This window comes from Zingiber officinale, chromosome 3B (genome assembly GCF_018446385.1).
Source record: "Zingiber officinale cultivar Zhangliang chromosome 3B, Zo_v1.1, whole genome shotgun sequence".
Classification (NCBI taxonomy): domain Eukaryota; kingdom Viridiplantae; phylum Streptophyta; class Magnoliopsida; order Zingiberales; family Zingiberaceae; genus Zingiber; species Zingiber officinale.
Window position 1 is genome coordinate 12777805 of NC_055991.1, and position 20149 is coordinate 12797953.

At 38.9% G+C, this 20149-nt stretch overlaps 1 long non-coding RNA gene and 2 other non-coding genes across 3 annotated transcripts; 1 reads left to right on the forward strand and 2 right to left on the reverse strand.

The window, feature by feature from the left end:
- Positions 1-109: 109 nt before the first annotated feature.
- LOC121968979 lies at positions 110-192 on the reverse strand. The gene has a single exon (XR_006108480.1). It is a non-coding gene; the product is annotated as a small nucleolar RNA snoR114 (small nucleolar RNA).
- Positions 193-202: 10 nt separating this feature from the next.
- Positions 203-288, reverse strand: TRNAM-CAU. Its single transcript is given in 2 exon segments — positions 203-238; positions 251-288. It is a non-coding gene; the product is annotated as a tRNA-Met (tRNA).
- A 2593-nt stretch (positions 289-2881) lies between these two features.
- On the forward strand, positions 2882-4011 carry LOC121968083. Its single transcript, XR_006107925.1, has 2 exons — positions 2882-3618; positions 3825-4011. It is a non-coding gene; the product is annotated as an uncharacterized LOC121968083 (long non-coding RNA).
- Positions 4012-20149: the final 16138 nt, after the last annotated feature.

Below are 20149 nucleotides of genomic sequence, written 5' to 3' on the forward strand. Positions count from 1 at the left end.
TTTTAAAAAAAATAGCATTTTAGTAAATTAGGTTATAATTGTCTAAACCAAGAAGTAAGGAGCGGCCGAGTGATAAACATATGTCAATAAAAATGGGTAAAAAAAAACTTGGCTCAGAAGCACTTTTGTCATCTTAATCAGATGGTTGTGATGAAACCTGACATCACTGAAGTGCAGTAATCCTCCTCGCCAAGGGAATGTATGGGGTGAGAGAGGCTCGAACTCTCGACCTCAGGATGACTCATCAAGCTATGAGACCTACGCGCTAGCCAACTGCGCCTCCACCCCCGTTGGAATTATCTAAAATATTTAGATATATATTTTGTTAAATTAAGGCACATATACATTAAATTTTAGCCCGTGGGATGAAGGACCTTTTATATAATTTTAGATTTAACCTATTTAAATGCTTAATGAGTTAGCTTTTGTTTTATCTGATACTGGACCAGCTGGACCGACTGATAAGAATAGGGTGAATTACTTGTCAAATAAAAATATTTTTTTTATTTTTTAACTCAGATTAATAATATAATTAAATTAAAATAGTTGAAGAATTAATAAAATAAAAGAGATAAAAAGTTACTTGATTACCACATACGAGGTTATTAACAAATGAAAAGTACTAAAAAAAAATCTTTTTCTTTAAAAGTTGAGAAGCTTTTTACATTCATTGGATACTCAAAAATAAATTAAGAAATTAATATAAGAGTTGTTGAATATTTTCTAGGTTCAGGACTCTTTTTATAGGCCTTGGAAAATATTATCTGCAGTTTAAAGGCGTCTTCAAGGTGGTCCAAGGCGCCTTCCATCGGATAAATTCTATCTTATGAGGATAAAAATTTATCCTCGGGTAATGGATAGGGAATGCGCCTTCCATGGGCTAGAAGGCGTCTTTCAAGTCATCGAAGGCGCCTTCCATAAGACAGAAGGCATATCAACTCCCATAAGTTGATCTCTTCTTATGTGGGTGATGCTCCAACTCTCCGGAGTTGAGCTCACCTGAACCCAACTCCGACCTTCTCCTCTAGTAGACTTCCTCCTCGGCTTCTCGTCCCTCGGACGCTACACACGTCCTTCTCACCCATCGATATACTTTTCCGCAACATCTTGTCATTCGGATGTACCAAGCCCATCGACTTCTTTTTCATTGTCATAATTCTCGCTAGTCACGTCTTCCACTCGACTTCTTATGTTTCTAAGCTCCTACACACTTAAACACAAGGATCAAATACACAGGATCTAACTTAACTTAGTTAACCACATTAAAACTATAACGGGGTACTTACACTATGTTAATTTACATTTTTAGAAAATATTTTAAATTTTATATTTATCACAGCTTTTTTTCAACTGTATACTTGATCCTTCTCATGAAACGACTAAAAAATTATGAAATAACAAATCCACAATTCAAAACCATAACAAGATTTTGGTGTCGTTTGGTTCTTTCCTAGGAATCGAAATTAAAATGAGAATCATAGTATTGTGGAATGGGAATGAGTATGGGTATCACTTTTAAAAATAATATTTGGTTAGTTGAATAATTTTTATCGGAATGAACCTAAATTTTTTTTTACCCTTAGAGAAGAATAAGAGAAAAAATTCGTAGCGTCCGAAAATTTTCACTACTAAATCACATGCTCTAGTATTATTGTTAGTAGTAGTATTATGAATTTTATTCCATTATCATATTGTTTGATTTAATTAAATTATTTAATGACGAATTCTTTTAGAATTTTAGATTTTACGAGGCCCAAAGGAGAGGACGGGAACACGGAGGTAAAGACTATTTTTATAGAATGGGTTCTTGAGCTTACTTTTCGTGCCTTAGGTATATTTCGTGCCTTTTATATATATATATATATATATATATATATATATATATATATATATATATATATATATATATATATATATATATATATATATATATATAAAAAGATTGGATAGCACCTTTATTAATAAAATAACAACTTTTGTGCACACGTTTTATTTTATTTTATTTTTATTTTTATTTTTATTTGATTATCCTTTTTTTTCCTCTTACGAAACCAGTTTTACTCTTCAAAAAATCCTTAATTTCGAAAAAAAAATTAAAGGGGGTTAATGGCTAGACTTTTGACCAATAATTTTATAAGTATCGTGTAATAATTGTTTACATATTATATAAAGCTTAAAATAATCTAGCCTCCTCGGATACAAAACCTAGAACCCTTGGTCATCGCCCCCCTAAGTTTTCCCCGTCAATTTTCAAGCTTGGAATTGAGAGATCCAGGGGTGCTCATGTGTTCCCCAGCCTCCTTTGCCGCCTCGTGACGTCGTGGTTGTAAGATATCCAAGTGAAGGCAAGTACAAAGTTTTCTTTATGCACCATTCGTCCATAGTTATTGTATGTTATGATTTACACATTTTTCTTTCATTTTAGACATACTAAAATGTTAAAGTTGATATTTCATGATATTCCTTTCATGTCAAGGCTGCCTAGGGTCCCCAAAAATATGCTGGATTGCTGGTTTGCTGCCTGTGCACGATCAGTAAGTTGGGTTGAGTCGTACATGTTGTTTTCTTGGGTCTGCATGGTTAGGATCAAGTCGAGATGATAGTCCTTCGAGTTAGGAGCGTGTGAGTTCAAACGAAGGTCGATTTGACTTAGAAATGAATTACTTATGAATTTATTTGGTGAGTGTCCTGTGCACGACCAGTAAGTTGGCTTGAGTCGTACATGCTGTTTTCTTGGGTCTGCACGGATTGGGATCAGGTCGAGGTGATAGTCCTTCGAGTTAGGAGTGTGTGGGTTCAAACGGAGGTCGATTTGGCTTAGAAATGAATTAGTTATGAATTTATTTGGTGAGTGTGCGCTGGTTTGCTGCCTGTGCACGACCAGTAAGTTAGTTTGAGTCGTACATGCTGTCTCTTGGGTCTGCACGGTTAGGATCAAGTCAAGGTGATAGTCCTTCGAGTTAGGATCGTGTGGGTTCAAATGGAGGTCGATTTGGCTTAGAAATGAATCAGTTATGAATTTACTTGGTGAGTGTGCGCCGGTTTGCTGCCTGTGCACGACCAGTAAGTTGGTTTGAGTAGTACATGCCATTTTCTTGGGTCTTCACGGTTAGGATCAAGTCCAAATGATAGTCCTTCGAGTTAGGGTCGTGTGAGTTCAAACGGGGAGCGATTTGGCTTAGAAATGAATAAGTTATGAATTTTACGGTAAAATCACTCAAACTGCATATTGTCAAGGCATAATTGAGCAAGAGGAGTTTTTGGGTTCCTAGCGACAGCAATTTACATGGAATGATTATTTCGATTGTCAAGCATGACTTATGATGTTTCAATAGTTATTTCAAAACTTTAGTTTGAAAAAAAAAACAAAGGGTTTTGAGATTTGAGGCGAGGAAAAAATAATTTTTTTATAGGGTGACTTGAATGTAGTGTTCTTTGACGGATATGGGGCCAAGAGTCATCTCGTTTAGCCATATCAAATTGAGGCGTAGTGGACTTCGGACAAACACTGGGGTGCCCTACACTTGACAGGTATAGATTCCAGAAAAGTAATGGGATGCCATATCAGCCTGGTACCATGGTTTGACAGAGCTTGATCAAGCGACATGAGGTTGAGTGGTAAGAAAAAAAACAGAAATAGAAATCTGAAAGATGAGTTCTTAAGAAATTTAGTTGAGAAAGTTCATTCATCTTTTTTTTTTAGTTCATAAATATTTACTTGAGTTCACTTAGTTTAAATTGCATGGGTTTGTATATGTGGTAGTTGTTATTTACGAATTTTATACTTGTTGAGTCTTAAGACTCACTGTGGTTGTTTGGTGTAGGAGAGCATGAACCAGAGGCGGAGGGGCAGGATTCTTGAGCGGACTGTATGGAAGCAAGCCACTCGACCCAGTGACCCCTATGTTTTCCGCATGATTTTCTTTTGGAGTGTTGAGGGACGTTAAAATAAAAAAGATATTTTTTCTTTTACTTCTTTATGATTATCGTATTAGTTTGAGTTTGACTGGTTCTGCATTGGGTTCAGATACCTATAAACTAAATAAATAAATTATTTTATAGATTATTTTCATTTTCTGTTATTTATTTGTATATAAAAAGCTATTTATTTATTTAAAACTAGAGGGGTTTACATTTGGTATCAGAGCAAGGTCCTGGTTTGGGTTGTGCCTACAGCTAGATGCAGAAAACTCAAGAAGTCACGCCCCAAAGTCTGTGAGTTTTTGCTATCTATATCTCTGTTTGATGGTTGAGCTATATTAAATGGTTCTTGATGTTGAGTATTTTATAACGTTGATTTTGTTGATTTCCTTATTGTATGATGCTTTGTTAATGATATGAGGTTATGTATATAATTATTTTATCTGAGCATGCTATGACTAAGTAGGGGTTGTGATGTATCCCTAGATGCCTCCTAGACGCCAGAATACACCGCCGCCATTGAATGCCAGTGAGCAGGTGTTAGCTGGTCTGGCTCATTTACTTCGTCAAAATGGCGACACCTCTCAGGCGGTGAGGACTGAGATGCCATATGAGAAATTTCATAAGATGGGGCCCCCGGAGTTCACTGGCTCCACTAATCCATTCGTTGCTGAGGGATGGGTCAGATCCTTGGAGACGATTTTCCGTTACATGAGACTGGAGGATGCAGCCAGAGTTAGTTGCGCTATCTTCCAGTTGAGGGAGGATGCTGCCCTTTGGTGGGAAGGGGCAAAAAGGACTGTGAATATGGAGACTTTGACCTGGGAGGAGTTCAAAAAGATTTTCTACGACAAGTACTTTACACCAGACGTTCAGGCACGACTGAAGAGGGAGTTTAGGAATCTCCAACAGGGAGATATGTCTGTGGCGGAGTACGTTAGGAAGTTTGATAGGAGCTGCCACTTTTCGCCCCTCATTGTTGATAACCCTGTAGAGAAACTACAGCATTTTCTTGATGGCTTGAGTCCCGTTATTCGCAAGGATGTGTTGATGTCGGATCCTGCAGATTATGCCACAGCACCGAAGAGGGCTTCAGGTCAGAGCAGACACTGAGGGACTTACAAGCGGAAGCACAGAGGAAGAGACCATCTTATTCACAACCGCAGTCACAGGTGAAGAGACAGTTTACTGGACCTTCGAGGCCGCAAGGAAAAGTGAAATCGTATAGTTCAAGGAAGTCGCAGGGTCAGCAGGCTTTGAAGCCTGCGATGCAGTGGGAGAAACCTACTTGTCAGACTTGTGGACGCCAGCATGCAGGGAAGTATTTGATAGGAGCCGGAGTCTGCTACAAGTGTAAGTAGCCCGGCCACCTATCCTTCGATTGCCCACAGCTGAGGGGGCCCGCTACCGGGAGGGTTTATGTGATGAAGACCGAGGAGGCTGACCCAGACACTACCTTGATTACAGGTAACCATATGCGCTTTATTTTAGGCCTCCGAATATTTGAGATAGTAATCTATGTTGCCTTATCATTTGAACCTTAGCTCCTTTCATGCTTTATGCAACTATCGTCTTATGTGTATGCCTATTACTTGAGTGCAGGCAGAGTATTGGTTTTGGGAGTAGCCACTGAAGCCCTATTTGATTCAGGGGCTACCCACTCTTTTATTTCGCATGAGTTTGTGCGTCGGTAGGGGATTGCTCAGGAGGGTTTGACAGAAAGTCTACTAGTGACGATTCCTTCTGGAATGGAGTTCAGTACGACTAGCATCGTCTAGAATCTTGAAATGGTGCTGCAAGGTCATACTATGCATGCCGACTTGATAGTATTCCCAATGCCAGAGTTCTATATCATTCTGGAGATGGGCTGGTTGTCAATGAATCAGGCAATAATAGACTTTCAGTGCAGGACAGTCCAGCTGAGTCCTCCTGGTGGAGAACCTTTCACCTTCGTGGCAGCGAAGAATTTGAGGAAGCCTCGAATTATATCATTTTTGCAGGCGAGGAAGCTCATTGACAACAGTTGTCCATCCTTCTTAGCCAGCATTACAGCGACTATAGTGCAGGATGGTCCTTCTATTTCTAATATGGAGGTTGTTGTTGGGGATTATGCAGACGTCTTTCCTAATGACATTATAGGGATCCCACCAGATCGCGATGTGGAGTTTTCTATTGAGTTGCTACCAGGTACAGTGTCAATCTCTAAGGCACCATATCGTCTTGCTCCTACCGAGATGAAGGAGCTGAAGGAGCAGCTTCAGGAGTTGCTGGGCAAGGGGTTCATATGCCCTAGTGTTTCTCCATGGGGCGCGCCTGTCTTATTTGTGAGGAAGAAGGACGGTAGTATGAGGCTATGCATCAACTACCGAGGGTTGAATTCGGTGACCATCAAGAACAAATATCCATTGCCTAGAGTGGAGGATATATTTGATCAATTGCAAGGAGCTTCGATATTCTCAAAGATGGATCTTCGTTCTGGCTACCATCAGTTGAAGGTAAAGGAATCAGATGTGCATAACACAACATTCAGGACTCGCTACGGCCATTACGAGTTCTTAGTAATGTCATTCGGGCTAACCAATGCTCCGGCTATCTTCATGGACCTCATGAACCGAGTATTTCAGCCGTATCTTGATCAGTTTGTTATCGTCTTCATCGATGATATACTCATTTATTCTCGGAGCAGAGAGGAGCATGGTCAACACTTGAGGATAGTACTAGGGATTCCAAGGGAGCATAAGTTTTATGCGAAATTCAGCAAGTGCGAGTTTTGGTTAGAGAGGGTTACCTTCCTTGGGCACATTATTTCTTTCAAAGGAGTGGAGGTTGATCCATCCAAGATGGAGGCAGTCAGAGAGTGGGCAATGCCGAAGAATGCGTCAGAGATTCGCAGTTTTCTTGAACTAGCGGGCTACTATCGGAAGTTCATCAAGGGGTTTTCCTCTATTGCAGTGCCCTTGACCGCGCTGACAAAGAAGAATGCCACGTATGTATGGAGCCCGAAGTGCCAGCACAGTTTCGATACCTTGAAGCAAGCTCTCATATCAGCACCTGTCTTAGCTATGCCATCAGGGCAAGGTAACTATGTGATATACACCGACGCCTCTAAGCTAGGCTTGGGCGTAGTATTGATGCAGAATGACAGGGTTATCGCTTATGCCTCTAGACAACTGAAAGTGCATGAGAAAAACTATCCTACTCATGATCTCGAGCTAGCAGCAGTCGTGTTTGCACTCAAGATTTGGAGGCACTACCTATATGAAGAGAAGTGCAAGATCTTCATTGACCACAAGAGTCTGAAATACTTCTTCACGCAAAAAGAGCTGAACATGAGACAACGAAGTTGGTTGGAACTGGTGAAGGATTATGACTGCGAGATCAGCTACCATTCGGGGAAAGCTAATGTAGTGGCTGACGCTCTGAGTAGGAAGATTGCAGTGATTGCATGTTTGTCGGTTCCAGGGCCTCTGCAGCGGGAGATTCAAAGTCTTGGGTTAGAAGTATATACAGCAGGTGGAGCACCGAGACTAAATTTACTGACTGTACAATCTACGCTATTGGATCTCATCCGTAGTGGTCAGTCAAGTGATGAGCAATTGCAAAAGTGGAGACTAAGAGATGAGGAGAAGGGCAGAGGAATATACACCGTAAGCGATGGAATTGTGAAGTACAAGGGCTGATTTTGGGTCCCTAAAGCGGATGCACTGAGAGAGCTGATCATGACAGAGGCTCATACATCACCCTATTCCGTCCACCCAGGGAGCACAAAGATGTATAAGGACCTACAACAGTTGTATTGGTGGTCGGGCATAAAGCGTGACATCAATCGTTTTGTGTCCGAATGCTTGACATGCCAGCAGGTCAAGGCCGAGCATCAGAGACCAACTGGGTTGTTGAGACCACTCCCTATACTCGAGTGGAAATAGGAGAATATTTCAATGGATTTCATCGTAGGATTGCCGAGGACAGTTAGAGGCTCTAATTCCATTTGGGTGATTGTGTATCGTCTTACCAAGTCATCACACTTTTTGCCAATTAAGACTACGTTCACCATGACGCAGCATACAGAGTTATATATCCGAGAGATCGTCCGATTGCATGGGATTCCAGTTTCGATCGTATCGGATCGGGACACCCGCTTTACATCCGCTTTCTGGAGGAGTCTTCACGCTTCATTGGGGACGAATCTACAGTTCAGCATCGCTTTTCATCCCCAGACTGATGGTCAGACAGAGATAGTGAATCAAATACTAGAGGATCTGCTGTGAGCTTGTGCTATCGATTTTCAAGGGAGTTGGGAAGCCAAGTTACCTCTAGTAGAGTTCACCTATAATAATAGTTTCCAGGCTTCCATCGGAATGACACCATATGAAGCGCTCTATGGAAGGAAGTGTAGATCTCCTATTCACTGGGATGAGGTAGGTGAGAGGGCAGAGTTGGGTCCCGAGATTGTTCAGCAGACAGCAGCTACAGTGATGAGGATCAGAGATAGAATGAGGACTGCCCATAGTCGACAAAAGAGTTATGCAGATTTAAGGAGGAGGGACTTAGAGTTTGCAGTCGGGGACCATGTTTTTGTGAAGGTAGCTCCTATGAAGGGTGTGATGAGATTTGGGAAAAAGGGTAAGCTAGCACCCAGGTACATAGGACCTTTCAAGATCCTTGACCGAGCAGAGACAATGGCTTATCGTGTAGCTCTAACTCCGAGCCTGGCAGCTGTACACAATGTCTTCCACATCTCGATGCTCCAGAAATACGTGTCGAACCCCTCACACGTGATGCACTTTGAAACTCTACAACTCTCATCGCAATTGACTTTTGAGGAAAGGGCTACATAGGTCTTGGGTAGACAAGATCGAAAGCTACGGAATCGAATCGATTGACGGTGCCCAATCAATCGGCTGATCGATTAGGGACCGTTCTGTGCTCGCGGCATCGCTTCCCAATCGAACGATTGTTCTATTGGGCTACTGTTTATCGTAGCACTGTGCCCAATCGATCAACTGATCGATTGGGCTTGGTCCAATTTGATCACTTGATCAAATTGACCAACCCTAGCTCACCCGAGTCAAGTCTAGCGCTCCCAAACCTAACATCCGATTAACCTTGACCTGTTGGGACTGTTGGTGCGGTTAGCACTAACGGTCTAACTCGGGTTTTAATGAATGACAAATTAGGTTAAGTTAGTTTTGTTGTTGATCTAACACTCTGATCGAGTGTGCAGGCGAAGTCCAGACAGGTAGACGGCCTGACCGGATGTCTAACACGAAGCCCAGCTAGGTCGACGGGCCGACCGGATAGTTGGCACGAAGTCCAAATGGGTCGAAGGGCTGACCAGACATTTGGCACGAAGCCCAGATAGGTTGACGGGCCGACCAGATAGTTGGCACGAAGTCTAAATGGGTTGAAGGGTTGACCGGACATTTGGCACGAAGTCCAGCTAGGTCGACGGGCTGACCGGATAGCTGGCATGAAGTCCAGACGGGTCGAAGGGCTGACCGGACGTCTGGCAGGTAAGTAAAGGTAAGTCACTGGAGGGGAGTGACTATGAGAACGCGTTCCCGGGAAGGGAACTTAGGCGCCGATCCGACTTAGAACCATTTCGGAACTCTAAGTCGAGATCTTGACTAGATTCCGGTCTCGGAGAGACGAAATCTAATTAATACTCTTTTTGTCAAATTATAAACTGTGATAACACTTTGTTTTACAGGATATACATTGCCTCGGACTAACCTTGTCTTGCAAGAGAAGGAGTTTCTGGAGAAAGGTGGTCCGGGTGTCCGGAGGGGATCCGGGCGCCCGGAGGCAAAATTTATCCAGTTCGCGGCGTCGACACGTGGAGCTCGCTGGTTGGGTCGGCTACGTCACACCAAGGCGCCCCGAAGGGCTGTGGGTGCCCCGAGCATCCTATAAAAGAAGGGTCAGGGGTGGAGCTTCAAATACAACTCAGAACAAACGATCTGCTCACTTGTGCTCCTACGACGCTGCGAAACTCCGACAACACACTCTTTTCTTTTGATTTCTTCCTTATCGGTACTGCCTTATTTTTCATTAGCAACTGTACTTTCAATTGTAAAACAATTATTCAAATTACTAGTGAATTGTCCAACGAAAGCACTCGACGAGTGTGAGCCTTGGAGTAGGAGTCGACACAGGCTCCGAACCAAGTAAAAAGAACTTGTGTTAGCCTTGCTTCTTTTCGCTTATATTTTCCACTGCGCTTAGCTCTTTTCGACGAAAGTTTTTAAATCGTTATTCCCCCCCCCCCCCCCTCTATCGAAATTCATGATCCAACAAGTGGTATCAGAGCAGGTACCGCTCTGATTTGGTACAACTACCAATCAGGCAAAGGGGGTGTTTTTTTAAGAAAAATTAGATATCGTTCGTCTTTAAAATAAAACCTTACGCCTTTCATTTTTTCCCTCCAAAACTATTTTCGAACAATACATCGTCATCCTTTCACCAATGTTTAATATTGACAAAATATTACATTTTCAAAATTTTGAAATAATATTTTTTTATTAATATTTTAATAATATTTTATTTTTTCGAAAATAGTGAAATACTATTTTTTCCAGCACTGCTAATCCAAGACCAAGTCTTGGGATTTTTTTTGTTTGTTTCTCTGTGTGTAAGAATAATGTCTCTTCAAGAAGGATGGAACCCCCATGAACCACTACCATACGATTAAGAAGATTTCAATTACTAGAGGAGAAGAATGGAATGTTTCTTAGGAAGCTTAGATTTCGACAATGTGCTAATTTTGAGAAAACCTTCTCATGAATCAGAATTGAACGAAAATGTAAATAAACTTATTTGTAGAGTTTTACCTAACAATATTTTATGTAGATTAGGAAAGTACAAGGATGCATATGAGCTTTGGACCCAGTTAATCAAAATTCACGAGGAGCCGTTGGAGTTAGAGGATCAAGTTGAAATTAAATCCAAACTTGAGTCAGATCCAACATAAAAGCCTACTGAATTAGGGGTTGCACTCAAGGTTAGTAATATTTACCAAAATACCCCTGCTAATAGTAGTTTAAATAATCAGCATGATGATTCAAATAAGTATGAAATTATTCCAAGTATGGTGCATGATAATCTAGATATAAATGATTTAAATTCAAAATCACAAAATAATCTAGACTCTGATCAAATCAATCAAGATTCTGATCAATTTGGCATCAACCTTGACTTGGTCAAACAGAACAATGACCAAATCAATTCAAATAATTTAATTAATTCAGAAAATTTAAAATTAAGTGAGCATTTAGACATAAATAAGTCAAACATTAAAATAAATTCGAATTTAAAAGTTAAAAATGAGAAAATGGATAAAATCAATAAATACTTGATAAAGTATTTGATAATCAAGATAAAATCAATCTAGAAAATACTATCCAAAACCAAGATAATTTAATTAATAAAAAATTAAATTTTAAAGATGAAATTAATCTAATAAATTCAATTAATCATATCAATTTAAAAGGCAAAGAAAATATAAGGATAAAATCAAACACTTTGATAAAATCAAAAGAATTTAACAAACTTAAAATTAAATGTTAAAGATAACATATTAAACAAAAATAATCTAGAAAATTAAAAAAAAATAATTAATAAAAAACTAAAAGATAAACCTTTAAAGAAATATAATTCAAACAATTTAATTAATTCAAATTTAAAAATAAATACAAACTTAAACTTTAAAAATAAGCTAATAAAGAAAGATAATTCAATTAACCCAATAAAATTGAAATTGAAAGAAAATTTAAATATTAAATATACTCTTTTAAAGAAAAAATAATTTGACCAATTTAATTAATTCAAAATTAAAAACTTCAATTTAAATTACAAATTAAACATTAAAACTTAACTAAAACCAACTATAATTATATAAAAATCTTAAAATAAAGGTCAATAATTCAGGGGAGGCTCCAGAATAGTTGACACCTCCAAAAATAATTTACCCGGTAGGGTAATTAGGACTAGAATAAAAAGGGACAAAAGTTTAACTTGGCCTACGGTACTGGTGAAGTTTTGGATGATAGTACGTTAGAGAAGCTTAGTCTATGCATGTCTAGGAAGATTTGACTTCGACCTGGTGCATTTGCCTAAGTAGAACTAACCGAAGCTACCCCGTACGGATCCTAACTAGTTAGACCAAGGTTTTGTATTAAGTTCAGAGGATAGAACTATTTGGAAAACCTCGAAAGCATGGTTACTCTAATGATGTCCAGGAGACTCACCATAGCCCTGAAGTTTATCCAAACAATGTCTACTTGTTGAGCCCAAAGCTAAATCAGAATCTAACACAAAGTTAAACCAAACCCTATAATTAAATCAAATCTATCTCACAAAAATATAGGATTCCCTGATTGAAACTTTAGATCGGATGAGATAACTAAGGATCAAAATTAAATTTTGAATTAAAATTTAAGATTAAAATTAAAATTAAAATTAAATCTTGAAATTTAAAAATTTATTTTAAAATTAACTTTTAAAAAATCATTATAAAAATTATTTTAACAACTTTTAATAAATCATTTTAAAAATTATTTTAAAATTTATTTTAAAAACTTTTAAAAAATAATTTTAAAAATCCTTTTAAAAACTTTTAAAAATCATTTTAAAAATTCTTTTTAAAATAATTTTAAAAAAAACTTTTAAATAATCATTTTAAAAATTCTTTTAAAAAATTTTAATAAATCATTTTAAAAATTCTTTTAAAAACTTTAAAAAAAAATTTGACTTAAAAATTAAATTTTTCTTAAAAATTAGTTTTAAAAAAAAAATTTATTTTAATTTAAAAAACATTTCAAGTAAACTTAAAGTTAGAATAAAATAAAAAATTTAAATTTAAATTACATTAAAGTATATTAAACTAAATCTAAACCTTAATGACATTATTAACAAATAATTAAAATTTGATTAACTTATGATTATAAACTTAATAAGTAAACTCTAATCTAAATTAGATTTGACCTTACATTAAACAGTTAATTAATACTTAATCTTAATTTAGCTCAAATAATCTTACTTTTAACGTTAATCAAAATCTTAATTTCACTATAATTAAATCATAATTTATCATTATTAACGATTGATTCAAATTGAGCATTAACATTGTTTAATAACTTTAATAAATTAATACAAATTCTAAACTTAGCTAATCCTAATAAATTCAGAGAGAGTATCAAATTCAGGAGGGGAAATAAATTAAGGAAGAGTAATAAATAAATAAAAAAAATATCAAATTCCAGGGGAGGTTCACGTCTTTTTATATTTACTTAAAAAACAATTATTTCCCTAATTTTTTTTATTTCTTAGATTTTTTAAAATTTCTCTTTAAATTTTCTTTAGAAAATCCTACCTCAATTTAAAAAAAAATAAAAAAAATAATCCTACTTTGAATATTTTTAGCAAATGTTTTCAAAATTTTATGTCACGTTCAGGGGGAGGGTTAATTGTTTTCATATTTATTTTTCCTTTATTAAAAATATTTTGAAATTAATTTTTGAAAAATGTTTCCTTAAAGATATTTTAACGTTACTTAACAAATCTGACTTATTTATGCAAATCTAATTTGAAAAATAACTTTTATAAAAACTAAGTTGTTTAAAAAAAAAACTTAGTTTTAAAAATTGCACTTGAAAATTAAATTTTACAAAATAAGTTATGTAAACTAGATTTTACAAACTCAATTTTACAAATTGGATTCTTTTTCTTGGTTTTGAAAATCAGAGTTTACTCGCTTTTGAAAATTTAATTTGAAAGTTGAACTCTACTTTGTTTTGAAAATTTCTTAGTTTTTGGAAAACAGCCGTTACTCAGTATTGAAAATTCATTTTTATGAAAATTAAAGGTTAAAAGATAAAATTCTTTAAGTAAAAAAAAAACTGAATATTTCAAGATGTTTTAAGTTTGCAAGCTGTGATTTTGAAAATTCCTCTTTAATGTATCTTTGAAAAATTATTTTAGAAATTAAATTTCTCAAAATTAGATTTTACTGTTCCAGTCTACAAACTAGATTTTGGAAAATTAAGTTAATTTTGTAAAACTGCTATTTAAAAATTAACTCTTAAGTTTGAAAAATTATACTTTCCAAAGTTATCTTTATAAATTAGCTATTTTTCAAAACTCGGCTATTTTACCAAATTAGCTATTTTTCACAAAACTTAGCTATTGTGTTTCAAAACTTAGCCTTTAAATATGACTTATTTTTGTTTTTTTTATACACTTATTTTTGAAAACTAGCTTTTTAAAATCAAGTCTTTTATGTATAAGAACTTAATTTTGAAAATTTGATTTAACAACTTAGTCTTGAAAATTGAACGTTACAAACTTAGGTTTGAAAAATAGATTTCACTCGGTTTTAAAATTTTTTTTTTAAAAAAAACTTACTTAACTTTGAAAATTAGATTTTACTTAATTTTGAATATTGATTTACCTGATTTTTGAAAACTTTACTTGTGTAAAATTATCTTTATAGAACTTATATTTGAAAGTTTCAAGTTCTGAAAAATTAAATTTTGGAACATATAAACTATGTTTTGAAAGTTTGAAATTTTAAAACTTGGTTAACTTTAAACTTATACTTGAAAAATTAGCTTTTATATTGCAAAAATTATCTTTTGAAAATTAATCGGCAAACTTAATACTAAGTTATGTTGCTAAATTAGCTATATTTCAAAACTTAGTTATTTCACAAAAGTTAAGAAATAAAAGCTAAATTGACTATGTCTTAAAATTACAACTCCCCCAAGTTAACTTGACATTATTTCTTGTAATTTGTTTTTACATTGTCTGTATTCTGTAATTACTTGACCTATGCTCTTATTTGATGAATGCCAAAGGGGGAGGGATAGGTGGCTAGTTAGAGCAACAAAACGTCAAATTTAAAAACTAACTTAAAAACCCTGTTTGTTATATTTGCATTTGTTTTACACTAACTTAACCAGGTTGTCATTCCATAAAAAAGGGGGAGATTGTTGGTGCGGTTAGCACTAACGGTCTAACTCGGGTTTTGATGAATGACAAATTAGGTTAAGTTAGTTTTGTTGTTGATCTAACACTCTGACCGAGTGTGTAGGCGAAGTCCAGACAGGTCGACGGGCTGACCAGATGTCTGGCACGAAGCACAGCTAGGTCGACGGGCCGATCGGATAGCTGGCACAAAGTTCAAATGGGTCGAAAGGCTGACCGGACATTTGGCACGAAGTCCAGCTAGGTCAACGGGCCGACCGGATAGCTGGCACGAAGTCCAAATGGGTCGAAGGGCTGACCGGATATTTGGCATGAAGTCCAACTTGGTCGACGGGCTGACCGGATAGCTGGCACGAAGTCCAGACGGGTCGAAAGGCTGACCGGACGTCTGGCAGGTAAGTAAAGGTAAGTCACTGGAGGGGAGTGACTGTGAGAATGCGTTCCCGGGAAGGGAACTTAGGCGCCGATCCGACTTAGAACCATTTCGGAACTCTAAGTCGAGATCTTGACTAGATTCCGGTCTCGGAGAGACGGAATCTAATTAATACTCTTTTTGTCAAATTATAAACTGTGCTAACACTTTGTTTTGCAGGATATACATTGCCTCGGATTAACCTTGTCTTGCAGGAGAAGGAGTTTCTAGAAAAAGGTGGTCCTCTGGGAGCCCGGAACAGGTCCGGGGACCCGGAACAGGTCCAGACGCCCAGAACAGGTCTGAGCGCCCGGAGGCAAAATTTATCCAGTTCGCGGCGTCGACACGTGGAGCTCGCGGGGTTGGGTCGGCTACGTCACACGAAGGCGCCCCGAAGGGCTGCGGGCGCCCTGAGCATCCTATAAAAGAAGGGTCAGGGGTGGAGCTTCAAATACAACTCAGAACAAACGATCTGCTCACTTGTGCTCCTGTGACGCTGCGAAACTCCGACAACGCGCTCTTTTCTTTTGATTTCTTTCTTATCGGTACTGCCTTATTTTTCATTAGCAACTGTACTTTCAATTGTAAAACAATTATTTGAATTGCTAGTGAATTGCCCAACGAAAGCACTCGATGAGTGCGAGCCTTGGAGTAGGAGTCAACACAGGCTCCGAACCAAGTAAAAAGAACTTGTGTTAGCCTTGTTTCTTTTCGCTTATATTTTCCGCTGCGCTTAACTCTTTTCGACGAAAGTTTTTAAATCGATATTCACCCCCCCCCTCTATCGAAATTCACGATCCAACAGGGACTCCTCGTGCCTAACATCCGATCAACCTTGACCTGCTGGAACTTCTTCACCAAGTGTTCGGTCAATCCTTTAACTCACTTGGACTTTTCTCCTTGTGCCAAATGTTCAGTCAACCTTGACCCACTTTGACTTACCATCTTATGCCAAGTGTCCGGTCCTTCATGACCCACTTGGACTTCCTTCCACCAGATGTCTAGTCACCCTGACCCATCTGGATTTCCTTGTGCTAAGTATCCGATCACTCCTTTAACCTACTTGAACTTCGCAACACTAAGTGTCCGGTCAACTTTGACTCACCTGGATTTCCACGTGTCTAGCTTCACTCACCAGAACTTTCACCTGACTTCACTCACTAGGATTTTTCATCTGTCTGGCTTCACTCACCATGACTTTCCATCTGTTTGGCTTCACGTACCAAGTCTTTCACCTGGCTTCACTCACCAAGATTTGTCATCTGCATAGCTTCACTCACTAGGACTTTCCATCTGCTTGACTTCACTCACCAGGACTTTCACCTGCCTAGCTTCACTCACTAGGTCTTTCACCTGGCTTCACTCACCAAGATTTCCCAACTGCCTAGCTTCACTCACTAGGTCTTTCACCTGATTTCACTTACCAGGATTTCCAACTACTTGTCTTCACTCACTAGGACTTCCCATCGCATAACCTCCAGTTAGGACTTTCCCAGTCAAGTATCACCAACAATCTCCATATATTATCAAATATCGAAACCCAAACATCAAGACTCAAGTTTGAGACAACTCAAGCTTAGTCAACCTGATCAACCTTGACCTAGGGGATATTGCACCAATAGAAGAGAGAGAAAATATAATGAGAGAAAATGAGGAGAGAGAGTAATGAGAGAGATTAAGGAGAGGGAATGTATGATAGAGAGTGATAGGAGAGATTAAGGAGAAAAAAATATGATGAGAGAGAAAATATGATAAGAAAAATTGATGAAAGAGAGCGTGATGGAAGAGAAAAAAACATGATGAGAGAGATAAGGAGAGAGAAAATATGATAGGAGAGAAAAGTGTGATGAGAAAAAATGAGAAGAAAGACTATATGATAGGAGAAATTGAGGAGAGAGAAAGTATGATAAGAAAGAAAATGTAATGATAGAATGAGAAGAGAAAAAGAATGATGAGAGAGAACAAGAAGAGAATAAGTGATTTGAAAAAAATTGAACAAATATGTTAAGAGTATTTTCATTAAAACTTAATTTTCATTCTCATTCCCATCAAAATTCAAAGGAGAAGATGAGTTTCATCAAAACCCAAATTTTTATGTTTCATTCTAAAATTTTTATTCCATTCCCATTAACCAAACATAAGGTTTAGAAATTAATCCATTCCCTCATTACTAAACTCCTAAATTAAACGCCACCTTTGTTTCATAATTTTGCATAAGTCTGATAATTCAAATTTTGTATATTGTGCTCATCAATTGTAATTCTAAAATGATGTGGATATAGGTTAAGGGCAGAGAAGAAATTAAGAGGAGGGGGGAGGCCATTGTGGTCAATTGCTAACTAGGGCTTTTGAGGGAAGCACTGTACGCACAACAGGGGGGCTTGGTTTTTTCTTTGTCGCCAAGAGGAATGGAAGGGGGGCAGCTTCCTCTCTAGACGCCGCCCTCGAGCGATGATTGCCGACGACGACCACCTCCTTCCTCTTCCTTCTCCTCCTTGCGACGTCGGCCACATCCTTCCTCTTCCTCTTTCTCCTCGCGACGTCGACCACAACCTTCCTCTTCCTCGTTCGCCTCGCGACGCAGGCCACAGTCTCCCTCTCCCTTCCACACTCCTCTCCTCGGCGATGCCGACCTCTCTCGTCCTCTGCTCTCCCTCTCCTCCAGCCAACAAGCACTCCGGTCGCCACCTCCTCCCTTCTTCACTCTGACCGCCAACGCCGCCCGGAAGTCGCTTCCCCTCATGTCACTTCCCGCTGCCATCTCTTCCTCCCCCCCTTTCGCTGGCAGTCTCCACGCACAACAGCCCCTTCGCCAGCCGCCTCCACTTGTCGTAGCCTTCTTGGCCGGCAGCCACCATACGTCGACAGTCCATGTGCCGACTTCGCCTCGATTCTAATTCTGTGTCATTATTGTATGTCGACCCCCGTGCCGATCCAGTTGTGTGTCATATCCCGAGCTACAACCACAGTGCACATCACTACTATGTGTTTGGCCTTCGAGCTGTGGTTGAATCTCGATCTATGTGTCATCGTCATTGTGTCCCGGCTTGCGAGCCACAATTGTATTTCGGACTGTGTGCTCTGAGTCTGGCCTTCAAGTTGTTGTTATAGTTCGGTCTGCATGTTGATATCCTATTCCTTCCCACGTGCCGTTGACACATCCCGGCATGTGTGTCGATATCCTATCCTGATCTGTGTGTTAGTGCCTTGTCTCGATCTACGTGTCGATGTCATATCCCCGCCTACGTGCCGATGTCATAGCCCGATTTGTGTGTCGTCTTCCAGCCGGATCTAGGTCGTGCTCGGCTAGGCACCGTCAGATCCAGCTCTTTATCTGACTCAGAGTCATCTGGTCTTCCGGGTCACGACCACACGAGTTGCGTCCCATACGAGGGCACCCTCCTGGGCCAGGGTATTTTCTCCGTACTCACTCTATATTCTTGTCATTATTATGCATCTTAATTTGTACTTATATACTTGTTGGATCTGCCTCGAGCCTAGGGATGACAATTTTCCCCGCGGGTTTGGGGCCCCGCGGGGAAAATCCGAAATGGGGATGGGGATCCCCGATTTTTCGGGGATGGGGCAGGTATGGGAATACTATCCCCATCCCCGAACCTGCCCTGAATATTATTATTATTAATATTAATAAATAATAATATGATTTTTTTTAAAAAAAAAGTATTAATAATAGTGTTAATATTAATATTAAATTTTTTGAAAATATTATTAATAATAATATTATTAATATTGATATTAATATTAATATTATCATTAATAATAATTATTAAATAATAATAATAATAATATAAATTAAATTTGGGAATGAGGCGGGGATGGGGATTTGACCCCCGTGAGTTCGGGTTCGGGGAATCCCCGAACCCTAAAAAATGAGAATGGGGCGGGGATGGGAATAGCAAACCCGCCCCCGCCTCACCTCATTGTCATCCCTACTCGAGCCTCAGGGTACCAGGGACCGGGGCAACCCAGTCGCTGGCTGCAGGTAGCGTTGACCAGAGGACTTCTGACGACTTGGTCAACATATAAGTCATCTCAGCATACCCCCCTCCGGGACGTCGCAATTCAGTCAGCATTTCATCCACCTCACCCCCGCGGTCCCTCTGACTCAGTTTCCAGACAGGATCAATTTGGCGTCGTCTGTGGGAATTTTCTCCACCTATTTTGGAACGTGAAGATGGACAACGTTGGGAGGTTCTCTGCCATTATCACAGTCTTAGAGGATCCTGACGAACGTATTATCTTCTACCCTCACTCCACGGGTATTCAGGAGTCGAGGAATTGAGTTGGAGCTTCAGCTGGCCAACAGGTTAGTTTTTTCATTATATTTTTTTCCTTAACTCCGCAGGTATTCGAGAGTCAAGGGACCGAGACCAACCCTCAATCGGTTGGCACGACTCCTCGATCAGCTACGCTTCGGGCTCTGCTCCCTTTTTACGGTTATAGGACCTGCTATAGCTCCCTGATAAGAGAATAAGACCCTAGTTCCTTATCAAAGACTAGGGTCTTCGATCTTTGATCGGACACTAGGGGCCTTACTCCCCAATCATACATTAGGGGCCTAGCTCCCCGATTAGACACTAGGGACACAGCTTCCCAATCAATGACATAGTACAGCTTCCCGATCATGATCTAGGAGTCTCGCTCTTTGATTACAGACTACGAGACTTACTCTCCGATTAGGGACCAGGGGCCAGCTCCCCGATCAGGTGTGTTATAGGCTCTGCACCCTTCACCATGGGGCTCTGCATCCTCTTACTGCTATAGGCAACGTTGCACTCTATTACTACTATACGCTCTGCATCCTCCACCTGT